This window comes from Chiloscyllium punctatum, chromosome 2 (assembly GCF_047496795.1).
Source record: "Chiloscyllium punctatum isolate Juve2018m chromosome 2, sChiPun1.3, whole genome shotgun sequence".
NCBI classification, from domain to species: Eukaryota; Metazoa; Chordata; class Chondrichthyes; order Orectolobiformes; family Hemiscylliidae; genus Chiloscyllium; species Chiloscyllium punctatum.
In genome coordinates this window covers 83,993,617-84,007,782 of record NC_092740.1, presented here as the reverse complement: position 1 = coordinate 84,007,782, position 14,166 = coordinate 83,993,617, and positions in this window count along the sequence as shown.

Genomic DNA, 14,166 nt, shown 5'->3' with positions numbered 1-14,166 from the left:
GATTGCTGGGCCTCTTACTGAGATATTTGTATCATCACTAGTTACAGGTGAGGTGCCAGAAGACTGGAGGTTAGCTAACATGGTACCACTGTTTAAGAAAGGTGGTAAGGACAAGCCAGGGAACTATAGACCAGTGAGCCTGACGTCGATGGTGGGCAAGTTGTTGGAGGGAATCCTGAGGGACAGGATGTATATGTATTTGGAAAGGCAAGGACTGATTAGGGATAGTCAACATGGCTTTGTGCATGGGAAATCATGTCTCACAAACTTGATTGACTTTCTTGAAGGAGTAACAAAGAAAATTGATGACGGCAGAGCAGTAGATGTCATCTATATGGACTTCAGTAAGGCGTTCGACAAGGTTCCCCATGGGAGACTGGTTAGCAAGGTTAGATCTCATGGAATACAGGGAAAACTAACCATTTGGATACAGAACTGGCTCAAAGGTAGAAGACAGAGGGTGGTGGTAGAGGGTTGATTTTCAGACTGGAGGCCTGTGACCAATGGAGAACCACAAGGATCGGTGCTGGGTCCACTACTTTTCATCATTTTTATAAATGATTTGGATGTGAGCATAAGAGGTATAGTTAGTAAGTTTGCAGATGACACCAAAATTGGAGGTGTAGTGGACAGCGAAGAGGGTTACCTCAGATTACAACGGGATCTTGATCATATGGGCCAGTGGCCTGAGAAGTGGCAGATGGATAGATTAACTTAGATAAATGTAAGGTGTTGCATTTTGTGAAAGCAAATCTTAGCAAGACTTTATGGTAAGGTTGCCAGGGTTGGAGGATTTGAGTAGGACTAGAGTGTTTTAGGATATCTGGTCAGCATGGATGAGTTGGACCGAAGGGTCTGTTTCCGTGTTGTACATCTCTATGACTCTAAAATAAAGATGAAGGGATTGTATTTCCAACATTACCAGTGTGACAACACGTTTGTGTTCAAGTTTCCCAGAAGGTGGATAGCAACCAGCCAATGAGACAATAATGCATTCAGAACCAAGTTTCTGTGAGATCCACGCAGATAATGGCTCAACAGTGAGATGGAATCAAGGAAAAATCAGACTTGTCCCAGTTTCCCAAACATTTCCAAGTTCAGTTACAAGATCCTAAGAAGAAACAGGAATCAATACCAACCTCACTGATGAGAGTGCAAAATAACAACTCCTCCAGGCAAAGTCATCAGCACAAGGTCACAACAAATCAGCAAATTGGCAGTTGGACTTGTGTGGGTCTTCAGGCTGTGCGCACAGAAATCAGTTGCTTTGCTGTAATGTTTATTTCATAGCTTATGAATTATTTTACTGTTTTAAATCAATCAGCTCAGGCATGTTATGTGGAGAGATAGACAAAAAGGATAAAAGTTGGGGGAGGTCAAACACAACCTTTTAGAACACTTTGTCAAAGAAAAGCAAAATTCATCAGATCGTACTATTGCTCTTTAATTCTATCAAGCTCTTCATAGGACTCTTCAGTAAACAATCTTAAATCTCTGAGCAAACAGTCTCAAATCTACAATAGCTATCTACTTCTGATGTGTGCTTCTGAGGATTCATTACACCCCATCCACAGTTTGCTGCTTCATTGTATTTGAACAGTTTATCTGAAAGGACTGGTACTACCCATTCAATAATATAGGGAAAGGCTGTTCCCTGGTCTTTAAGGGTTGGCTGATATTTCAGGATCTGCAGTTGAATGGGGCTTTTCTTCTGTCTAGGGCTGGTTCTGGTTTTCGGGCCATCTCACGGAGGTGGTCTATCTGGGTCGAGTCAGTCGGATGATGGTACATGGAGCTGGAGATGCTGAGCAGCTTGCTGACAGTTGAACGTGAGGAGGAGGCTACCTAGATTACACCTCCTCCCACCCTGCCCCCTGTAAAAATGTCATCCCATATTCCCAATTCCTTCGCCTCTGCCGCATCTGCTCCCAGGAGGACCAATTCCACTATCGAATAACCCAAATGGCCTCCTTCTTCAAAGATCACAATTTCCCCTCCTACGTGGTCGACGATGCTCTCCACTGCATCTCCTCCACTTCCCGCACCTCCGCCCTTGAATCCCACCCCTCCAATCACCACTAGGACAGAACCCCACTGGTCTTCACCTTCCACCCCACCAACCTCCAGATACATCGTATCATCCTCCGTCATTTCCTCCACCTCCAAACAGACCCCACCACCAAGGATATATTTCCCTCCCCACCCCTATTAGCATTCTGGAGAGACCACTCCCTCCGCGACTCCCTCATCAGGTCCACACCCCCCACCAACCCAACCTCCACTCCCGGCACCTTTCCTTGCAACTGCAAGAAGTACAAAACTTGCGCCCACATCTCCCCCCTCACCTCCCTCCAAGGCCCCAATGGATCCTTCCATATCTGTCGCAAATTCACCTGCACCTCCACACACATCATTTACTGTATCTGTTGCACCCGATGTGGTCTCCTCTACATTGGGGAGACAGGCTGCCTACTTGCGGACTGTTTCAGGGAACACCTCTGGGACACCCACACCAATCAACCCAACCACCCTGTGGCTGAACACTTTAACTCCCCCTCCCACTCTGCCAAGGACATGCAGGTCCTTGGCCTCCTCCATCGCCAGATCCTGACCACACGACGCCTGGAGGAAGAGCACCTCATCTTCCGCCTAGGAACCCTCCAACCACACGGGATGAATGTAGATTTCTCCAGCTTCCTCATTTCTCCTCCCCCCACCTTATCTCAGTCCCACCCCTCTGATTCAGCACTGCCCTCTTGACCTGCAATCTTCTTCCCGACCTCTCCGCCCCCACCCTCTCTCTGGCCTATCACCCTTACACTCACCTCCTTTCACCTATCGTATTCCCAGCGCCCCTCCCCCAAATTCCCTCCCCCCTACCCTTTATCTCAGCCCGCTTGGCACACCAGCCTCATTCCTGAAGAAGGGCTCATGCCCGAAACGTCAATTCTCCTGTTCCTCGGATGCTGCCTGGCCTGCTGTGTTTTTCCAGCACGACATTTTTCAACTCAAATTCTACCATGGCAAGTTCAACTTTTAAAAAAACCTGGAATTAAGAGTCTAATGATGAAACCATTGCCAATTGTTGTAAAATCGCATCTGGTTCATTAATGTACTTTAGGGAAAGAAACTGCTATCCTTTCATGGTTGGCCTATGTGTGACTCCGGACTCACAGGAATATGGTTGACTCTTAACTGTCCTCTGGGCAATTAGGGATTGACAATAAATGCTGCCTAGCCAGTGACAGCCTCATCCATTGAATGAATTTAAAAAATAAATTAGCAGTTGGCCAGGCAGTGGCAGGTCTGTCTGGTTTTGACAGGAAGTTGATTGTCCAAGCCCTGGCTGCATGAATACTATCTGTCCCAGCTCTCCAGTTTGCAAATTGCAAAGTCTGGTTAGGTTAAAACCTGGTTTCCACATTTTAAGTTTTTAATCCATGTTTGTAAAAGAGGTCAATATTTCTTTAACAATCCTGGAGGTCATGGTTCACCTGACCACACCAGCGAGTTAATCAATCCCTGTTGATTATTAGACCATCATCATTATTTTGACAGTATACTGGGCTTTCCAAAAGCTCTAAAGCCAAAGTAATCAATTCCAGATGTTATGATCTCAGCAGATATTATTACCTTTCATTTTTCTTTCTCTCTTTAAGTCCAGTTTTTTTTTCATTTCTAACTTTATTTTAGTTAACTCAAGTGGTGAGTTAACCTAGTGCAGAGTCTTCTTCTTATCAGAAACTCTGCAGGAGCTATCCCAGTAATCGCATAACGGGTAGTCTGATAATCAAATAGGAACCATGACAGTTTGGTCTCAAGCTAAGCTGTTGGTTATTTCCTTAAACCTGCCTTCAATATTTGGACTGTGCTTTCTGTCAGACCATTGGACAATGGATAGTTTGGAGCTGTCTGAACATGCCGAATGCCATTTGACTTCTGGAAATATTCGAGTTCCCAGCTGGTAGATGACATCGCATTGTCCGTGACCAATCCTTCTGGGAGTCTGTGTATTCCAATTGATTCTTGAAGCTTTTCAATCATCGTCATCCCTGAGTTTGCCGAATGAACTCTATGCATATCCAATCTCTTTGAATTGGCATCCACTACAACTAAGAACATTGAGTCCATGAAAGGACAGACATAGTTGACATGTAACCAAGTCCACTGTTCATTGGCCATTCCCACGAAGGTGGAGGAGCTGCTGGTTGTAATTTTTGCTCTTGTAGGCATTCCGGGCACTGCCCCAGCAATGTGGCCATGTTGGCATCCAATCCTTGCCACCAGACATTACTTCTTGCCAACATCTTCATTTGGAAACTCTGGATGATCCTGATGGAGTGCAGCCAATATCTGGCAGCGATCTTTACACAGGATACTCACTCTTGCTCCCCATAATAAAATGCCATCTTCTACAGTGATCTGGTCTCATCAGGTTCAGAAAGGTTTCAATTCTATTGTGATGGCACTTTTGTTTCCCCCATCATCACCAGCTGCTTTAGTTTTGCCAGGATGCCATCTTTTGGTGACCATAGTCGGATATTGTCAGTGGTGAAAGGAAAGACGTCCAGAAGATTTAAAACCAGAACAAACTCTTCCCAGGGAGGCACCACCATTGATGTCAAGAGTAGAGTGGTGCTGGAAAAACACAGCAGGTCAGACAGCATCCGAGGAGCAGGAAAATCAATGTTTCGGGCAAAAGCCCCTCATCAGGAATACACCAGCTCAAGGCATCTGCATTTGTCACTTGGCCTCTTTGACAGTGTTCTCCAAGCTTAGTCGAACAGGTGAGAGTGTTCACTTCCATTCAGATACTTTGTTACTCAAATGCTCCACTTGCCTCATTTTCCAATGACAAAGCTAGTTGTAGTGCCTGTCTGAAGTCCTGTTGGCTTCAGCAAGTAGGCGCTTTTGCATGGTTACATCATTAATGCCACATACCAACCAGTCGCTCAGCATCTTATTTAAGGTTAAACTAAAGTCATATGTCTCTGCCAACCATTTTAACCTCATCAAAAATCCCAATATGGATTCCCCTGGTTCTTGAACTGCCGAATAAAGCAGATAGCATCTCAGAAATACAGGTGGCTTGGGATCATAATATTCTTTAACAAAATCCATCAACTTTTGAAAGGTTTTAGTCTGTCGTGCCTCAGGGAAATTAGGCTCCTAATAACCAAAAAAGCTGCGGGTCTACTAAGAGTAAGAGGAATTACTCATTGCTTTTCATCTACCCCAGTGTCATTTGCCCAGAAAAAAAACTAATAAGTTTTTTTCCATACTCAGGGCCTATACAGGATCGGACAAGTTAAGCTTCCCAAATGAAAGCGTGATGCCAGAAATGCATATCCCAACTCAAAGACGACTGTTGCAAGTGAATTTTCTTCAGGAGCATAACTGTTTTCTCTTCTTGTCACTGAAATAACTCCACAGAGGCTGAAAGCCCATCACCAAGTCACTCTTTATTTACATGTACACAGTACATGAACTCCGACCAGCTAGCTCAGAATCAGTCCCTTGAGTGAGAAGAATCCCTGAGACTCCTGTTTATACCTGTCAGCCAGGCCTCTCTGACTGGTCCAGGTGAACAGCCCCAAACTGGGAACCCATACTTAATGTGATCCACTTAATGTGGCCAACCTTGATCCAATCACTACAGTAGGTTTATTACAATAGGAACAACATTACATAGAATAATCAAAACCAATTACTTACACAACAAATTCATAGATTTTAAATACACTGTAGAAGAATAATCCCTTAATCCCAAAACTCACCTTTACTTATCAAAATGAAAAATAAAGGCTTTTGAATAGTGCCCCAAAACATCCTAGTACAGATCTTAAAACACCATACCTGGTACAGTATCCAAAATACAACTTGAATAGTAGTCATGCCAGTGTCCCTGTATCTAACACTTTGAGAGGTTTAAACCACTTGGGAGTTTTTTTTAAAATGAAATTGTGATAGCTTCTTCTGGAGCTATCATACACTTGAGCTTCATAGCCCCTATCATAAGTAACTACTTCTAAGTTTTTATATTGCAGAATCAATGTTAATTCTTGGGGACCTAACTTACTATTTCCCTTCTCTGGAACACTGCTCTGCACAGCCATTCTGCTCTAATATTGTCCCAGAAGTAACATGACTCAAAGTTAAAAATTAAACTAAATATTTCTCTCTGTCTCACCCATGAGTTGCCCTCTCCTCACAAGCTGAAGATAAAAACAGATTCTAGAACTCTCTAATAAACTTTTGAGCCTCCATCATTTACCATTTTGTGTCACAAACAATCTAAAATAAACAAAAGTTAATTGGTGCATAAAATCCATTCACTCTGCAACCACTCTTCAAAAATGTTTTTTTTAAATCACCATAGCTACATAAATATTTTCAAGTTAATTATTAACTTCAGACATTCAGAAAAACCCATCAGTTGCAAACTGAAGCTGGGAAATCCAAGCTTGTACCAACTAACATCAAAAATTATCGATATAAATCCGCTGGGCTATTTGTTACTTTAGATTTTTGACAGCGAACATGGACAGTTCATTGAAATATGATCATAAAGATATTCCGGTTCTCTATGAAGAGATCAAAACCCATCAGTCAGTGGGTTTTAATTTCATCATAGATGCCTTACTTCCATCGATAAAGTGGAACACCAGAAAGTGTAGTCCTAAAAAATGAATTCTGACTCATTCATGGAGTGTTGCTTCAAATAATTTAAAATATATTCAGTTTGATTCTTTTGAGCTTCATCACCACCCAATTTACACCTGACTTTCCTAAATATTTCTTTCTATGTAGCAAATAAGAAGAAGTAAAACATTTTCACAATTATTGTTGTGATTGTCAATACTAAAATTATCCAATCTTCCTAAGATTTTTTTAAACTTTAAAATTTGCAGTTAGTTTATTTATCATCATTTCATTTATGTCGGTTTTTGGGAATGAATAGATAACTGGGGGCAGTTCATTGATTCCCTGAAATATTACTTTAACAATTCAGATTATTCAGTAAATAATGAAATCTAGATAATATTTGGAATTGTTCATTTGAGAGGCATGATGCTGTTTGTAATGCCTTGGGACAACTCTATTTCAGTGTAAAATGCCAAATCACCTTGTATTAAAACTATTATGTGAATCTTAATCATTAATATGAATTTTGCAAGTGCTGTGGCATTTATAAATTCCAATCTGCCCAAATACTTCTCAGTATTCTCATAATGGTGCAATTATCTGAATTGCTTTCCAAAGGATTACTGTGAGATTTACAGCATAGTAATTCATTGCAGACAATACAAAGACACTGCCAAAGTTGCTGATTAAAGTAAAAACATTTCATCAAAATGTGCTTCAAACACAGTAAATAAAACCAACTAACTTGCATGATTGTTGCATCTACTTTAATTTTGTCACAGGAATGGCATGCCTTGTAATAGAACATGTCTCGATGCAAGTAATATTACATGTTCACTATTGGAAAGTGTGAAAGGAAGCTTTTTAAAGGCTGAGTCCCCAGTCACCATCACTACCCTTACTCATGATTTGGAGATGCCGGTGTTGGACTGGGCTATAACCTGATGTTGTGTGGTTTTTAACTATGTACCCTTACTCAGTGTGATTAATTTTATGGCTCCTGCAGATGTAATTGCAGATGGGGAGCAATGGTAAGCTGACAACCTTCCCATTAATACCCTTATTATGATAGGTGGAAAGGTAAAAATAATAGATATATAGCCCACCCCCCCTTAAGCCTGCTAAAGTTCTTAGCTGACTATTAATAGTCAGTTCAGGGATTGTTTCTGCCAACCCGCAGTTATACATGTGACTAGCTCACCTTTTCATATCTCAGGTGAGAAAGCATAAGGATGGAGATGAAGGGATGCAATTATTTTAGGGAATGCTCCATAGCCATTTGGAGCACTTCCCTTTTGTAACTATCCTCTTAGCCTCCAAAATGCAACACATAACTTGCTCCCTCCTTGGCCAAGAATTTCAGGATTACTTTGAATTCCAGGCACCATAAATCTCCTCCGTGGAAACGCTTGTTGTCCCAGTAATGACTACCACTAAGAGCTGCTGGTACAGAGACTACTCAACTCACCACCCAATCAAATTGGCCAATAGCTCTCGGGGTGGGAATTTCTATCCCTGAGGTGTCAGAATCTCACAGTGACTTCATTAAAGCCACTCTGAGGGTAATATCATTGTAATCAGTCAGGATCCAATCCACTTTTCTATCAAGAATATGGAAGTAATGTCATCAATAGATCCAGGGCAGGGCAGCCTGGCTGATGTTTTACCTGCCCAGTATATTATGGAAGACAATTCAGGGGTAGGTGGGAAGGCATTGTGGATCCACTCATTCTATTTTACAAGCATTCCACCTGTACATCTGGCATAAGAGAAGTGTAAAATATGCCCCTTGTATTGATAGTATTCAGAGAAGAAAAATGAAGTCCTACAGGACGCAATCTGACAATGGACTTTGTCTTAGTCAAATAGACATTGTAACCTCTCAGAGGACCAGTGCTTTTGCAGACCCAGATTCACTTAACAGGTTATCAATGAATTTTGTAACTTGCTGCAACATAAGGATAACATTGCTAAAAGCAGTGAGGCTGGATATTATTTTGAACCATTTTTGTTTCAGGTTCTTCACAAAAAGTATGAAGGTCTTTTGCACTGGGAGCAGAGATGAAAACGAGTTATGGTTTGTGACAATTCCTTGTACACTTGTCAATGTCTGCCTGTGAAATGTTTTCTGCAATGAGTTGCATGCATTAACTGCATCTCACTTTACCAGCATACTCACATAAATGGGGTGAATTCCTTATTCTATTGCAGAGTTGATGCTATGTAACTTGCATGTAGACAAACTAGGTATAACCACGTCTTGTAAGAGCAAATTACTGCAGATGCTGGAATCTGTCCTGAAAATAAAACATGCTGGAGATCACAATAGGTCAGGCAGCATCCATGGAGAGAGATCAAGTTAATGTTTTGAGTCTAAATGACTCTTCATCAGAACTAGTGCTTCATCCAGCTTTGATGAAGAGTATTCTAGACTTGAAACATTAGCTTGCTCTCTATCTCTCACGGATACTGCCTGACCTGTATGATTTACAGCATTTTCTGTTTACAGTATAGCGAAGTCTTTACCAGATTGAGTCAGTGTTAAGTATTCCATGTGAAAATATTTAGTGGCTGAACAATTCCCAACTAAAGCACTAGTGGGATTTGCAATGTTAGCAGCTTCTCAAGTTAACAACGAATTTTGAGTTGCAATTTGTATGCCAGAATCAAGGACTTTCAGATTATCTGCACACTTGCAGTTACTATTCATATTAGAGAATGGTAATAAATGGAAATTCCTTTTTGCTCTCTTCTGTGCTCTCGTCCTCCACAAATAAAATTGTAAAAATAAATGAAGTAGAATAAGAGGAAAATGAAACTAACATTTTATTGACGTCCATGATAGGGAAACATTATGCAGCTCAATAGGTAAAGAACAGTTCTGCCCATGCCTGTCAAATTCAGTTCAATTCTTCCTGTTGTATCCTATTGCAAGTTATAAGTGGGGCACCTGTGTAACATTAGCTAGGGAGCTATCCAAATTTGTATGTATCAGGGTTTCAATGCCATTTTTAAGAGAACGAGGGAATGGAATAAGTAATAAGTAATAGAGCTACTCAGTTCTGTGTGCTTCTGAATCTTCCAGAGTTGGGGAAGTGAGTGCCAGCACCCACACTGAAATGTTGGCTTCAGAGTTAGCGCGACTAGAAGTTTGATGCAAGACTGTTGTTTTTGCATCTTAGAGGTATAACCAAATTGGGACCAAAGTGCATATGGTTGGTGTTTGGGAAATGAAGGGTGGAAGTGAATTGCATTAATGTCTGTGAGAAACCTAGGCAGATTTAACTTCTGAATATCATCTACATATATCCAATTAGTTGCCTGCCTGAAACTGACAGGAAGCCATGGCTGGCCTGCAAGAACAGTGAAATAGAACAAAGAACTGCAGATGCTGGAGATTCAAAACAAAAACAGAAATTTCTGGCTAAACTCAGCAGACCTTCTTCCCATCTGTGGGAAGAAAGCAGAGTTAACATCTCATGTCCAGTGACTATTCATCAGTACAGTTCTGCTTTCTTCACACAGATGCTGTCAGACCTGCTGAGTTTCACCAGCAATTTTGATTTTCTTGCAATAATAGTGAGATTGCAGGAGGCAGGAAGTTGCTGGCAGGAAGGAAACATTTGACCCTTGAAACTTGATAGGCCACAGTAAAATCTTTATATTTGGCCAGGGAGATGAAGGGAAGCACAGAGCATGGGAGGTGTAAGTATTCCCTTGTAGGGTCAGTGAAGCATCCCTGTTCCTCCTAGCAATTCAATAAAGCCTTAAAATCTTAGAACCTTAACACATTAAAACCTTGCCTGTTTTAGCTGCTTTCAGTTCTAACTCCTTTTCTCTCCATGTTTATCAAGTGCAAAAGCAAATAGAACAGGGATGAAAACATAACTTTTTTTTCTTTTCAGATTTTCCGCATTTACTGAATCTGGTTTTTGATAGGAGTGAGATATTGAGCCGTAGAAAGATTCCATAGCTTAAGCATTTTTGCAGAGCCTGACTAAATGGCCTTGCCTTGTTTTTTGCATGAAAAATGTGAATGCATCTTCCATGTATTTCACCTGGAAAAGTCCCTCAGAATATCATCACATTTAGTCTTTAGGAAGATGTTATTGCCACTATCATATTAAATGAGAGAAATTAGTTCACGTCTGACCATTTCTAATAGTGTAATACAGAATTGCATCAATTCACCAGGACAGGAAGCACCACAAACTGTTACCTGTGTGGTCCTTTCGGTATACTTCAATGATATCAATGAAGAGTTTTGCATAGGTAACACACAAAGCATTGCCTATCTTTCAGGATGACATCGTATTTGCTACATGAAGGAATTAGACCCCTTTTGTTTCAAACTTTTAATTCATTCATAAGAAATGTAAAATTAATGGGAACATTTCAACTTTGGAAAGGTTGCACTTGGGAGACTGGTTAGTAAAGTTAGATCACAGAGAGAGAGCCAGCCAGTTTGATACAAAATTGGCTGGATGGTAGGAGACAGAGGGTGGTGGTGGAGGGTTGTTTTTCAGACAAGAGGTCTATTACCAGCAGTGTTCTGCTGTGATTGGTGCTGTGTCCACTGTTGGTTTTCATTTATGTAAATGATTTGGATGAGATTACAGGAAGCATGGTGTTATAGACTAGGCCAGACCACTCAAAACATTCTTAATTAGGCATCCCAGACCATAACTTTGCAATTTGTTTGGTTAGTGCCCAATGACAATTACCCAGAATAAGTTAGCTAGGTTGACTACCGGGTTTTAAAACAGATAAAAATGTATTCACAAAGTTACAGAATGAAACACAAAGAACAGAATAAAGAGCAGCTCCAGAACTCAATCTATCCAAATTAGACTGAATTATACTGTTTTGAATATGCACAACAGTCCCAATAAGCAAACCCCCCTCAACTACAGGGGGCAGGCTTACAGGTCAAAGTTAGAAGGGCAGAAGGAGAGAGAGTCTAGCAGCCTGTTTCCACACAACCCACTACTGAACTCCCTAATTGGTCTGGACTGAACTGATCAGCTAGAGAGCTGGCTACACTCCCTGGACTCATACAAGTTACTTCTAAAAACATAAAAGCTTTGCCCTAATGACTCATCTGTTTATGTATAAACGAAAAGGCCTTGCATCTCTGCACCAAACCCAGCTATTTCAGAGCTCGGCCTGTTTACAACTCCTCTGAAAAAAAAAGGACACAGTATCCTTAAGAAAAGGGACAGCTTTGAGGAAAAAGGGCCAGCTTTGTGACAATGTTTAGTATGTTTGCAACGATACCAAACCTAGTGGTATAGTGGGCAGTGAAGAAGGTCATCTAAAAGTACAATGGGATCTTGAGCAATTGGGCCAATGGGCCAAGAGGTGGTAGATGGAATTTAATTTAGATAAATGTGAGATGTTGCATTTTGGTATGACAAACCAGGGCAGGACTTACACAGTTATTGGTTGGGCACTGGGGAATTTTGTTGAACAGAGAGACCTAGGGTTTCATGTGATATTTTCTTGAAAGCAGTGTCATAAGTAGACTTGATGGTGAAGGAGGTGTTTGACACACTTGTGTTCTTGGTCAGAGCATTGAATATAGGAGTGAGGGGTCATGTTGAGGTTGTGCAGGACATTGGTAAGGGCACTTTTGGAGTGTTGCATACAATTATGATTGCCCTGCTACAGGAAGGATGTTATCGATTTGGAAAGGTGCAGAAAAGATTTGCAAGGTTGTTACCAGACCAAGAAGGATGGAGTTATAAGGAGAGGCTGGAAAGATTGCTACTGTTTACCCTTGAGCACAGGATGTTGAGAGGTAACCTTATAGAGATTTATAAAACTATGAGGGGCGTAGATATGGTGAATAGCAGAAGTCTTTTCCCTAGGCCAAGGGAATTCAAAACTAGAGGGCATTATTTTAAGGGGAGAGGGGAAAGATTTAGAGATATAGAGTCATAGAGTTGTACAGCATGGAAACAGACCCTTTAGTTCAACTTGTCCATGCCGACTAGAAATCCCAAACCAATCTAGTCCCACCAGCAGCAACTAGCCCATATCCCTTTAAACCCTTCCTATTCAGATACCCAGACAGATGCTTTTTAAATGTTGCAATTATACTAGCCTCCACTACTTCCTCTGGCAGCTTATTCCATACATGTACCACCCTCTGAGTGAAACAGTTGCTCCTTAGGTATTTTTTATATCTTTCCCTCTCACCCTAAACCTATGCCGTCTAGTTCTGGACTCCCTCACCCCAGGGAAGAGACCCTGCTCACCCTCAGCCTCCGACACTCCAGGGAAAACGGCCCTAGCCTATTCAGTTTCTCTCTATAGCTCAAATCCCTCAGTACGGGCAACATCCTTGTAAATCTTTTCTGAACCCTTTCTATTTAAAGGGGCAACATTTTCACACACAGGGTGGTGCATATATGCAATGAACTGCCAGAGGAAGGTACAATTACAACATTTAAAAGACATTTGGACAGGTATATGAATAGGAAAGGTTTAGAGGGATGTGGACCAAACACAGGAAAATGGGATTAGTTTAATTTGGGAAATCTGGTCAGCAAGGATGAGTTGGTCAAAGGGTCTGCGTTTGTGTTGTATGATTCTATGACTCTATTACAGAATTTCCAATAAAATTCAACTTATCTACATACAGCATGTTCTACTTAAAACCAATTGCAATAGTTTTAATACTTACAATGTATATTCCATGTCAGGTGTCAAGAGGAAGAGTAAGCATTTCAAATTAGAAACTATTGAAACTGTAATTGATGTAAACATTTCTATACTCAGCCTGCCCACTCTGCAGTGCCTCAATTCATTTTTAACACTCTTGATTTCCAGAATGCAACTTGTTGTAAGGCACACGGCCAAAGGGGTTATTTAGTTTCCTTCCCTCAGTGTACTGTGGCTAGAAGGCCTTAAATAGTGACTCCTCACCATTTTGCATCTGCAGTGCCCGCTCTTACCTTTAATGCTTCCTTCCATACATGGTCTTGGACCTTGGACTGTATCAATTTGCAGCACATCCCTTATCTGTTTTATGCAGCTAGATTGAAGATAGATAATAAACTGCATAAATTCCAAAGCAAAAGAAAATGTAGAGTCTCTCGAGAGAGAGACCACAGTATATTGCATCTAAAATAGGAAGAAATATTTAATGTAAAACTGTGTTCTTCTCTACATTTTATGCTACTTCCACAGTGATATTTAAGCCAATATATTACAGTTGCCTCAGTTTGGCAGCAGATATATTATTACTCAAAGGATAACAGACATGGTGTGTAGATTTGTGAATTTGTTTTTCTGGAATTTGTTGATAAATACAGTCACTTGTGCTTCCTTAGATCTACATGAGTGTGTTCTGATGCTATAAAACAGATATTCGTGTTGGAAAGGAAAATGTCCTAGCAATCTCATAAGCAGCCAGTGGCATCAGCAAGACTCAAAGGTCATTAGTGCATGACTACCAACTACTGCTGGATCATAATTATGGAAAAAGGCTTTAATACAATCCTTGGTCTAAGCAAT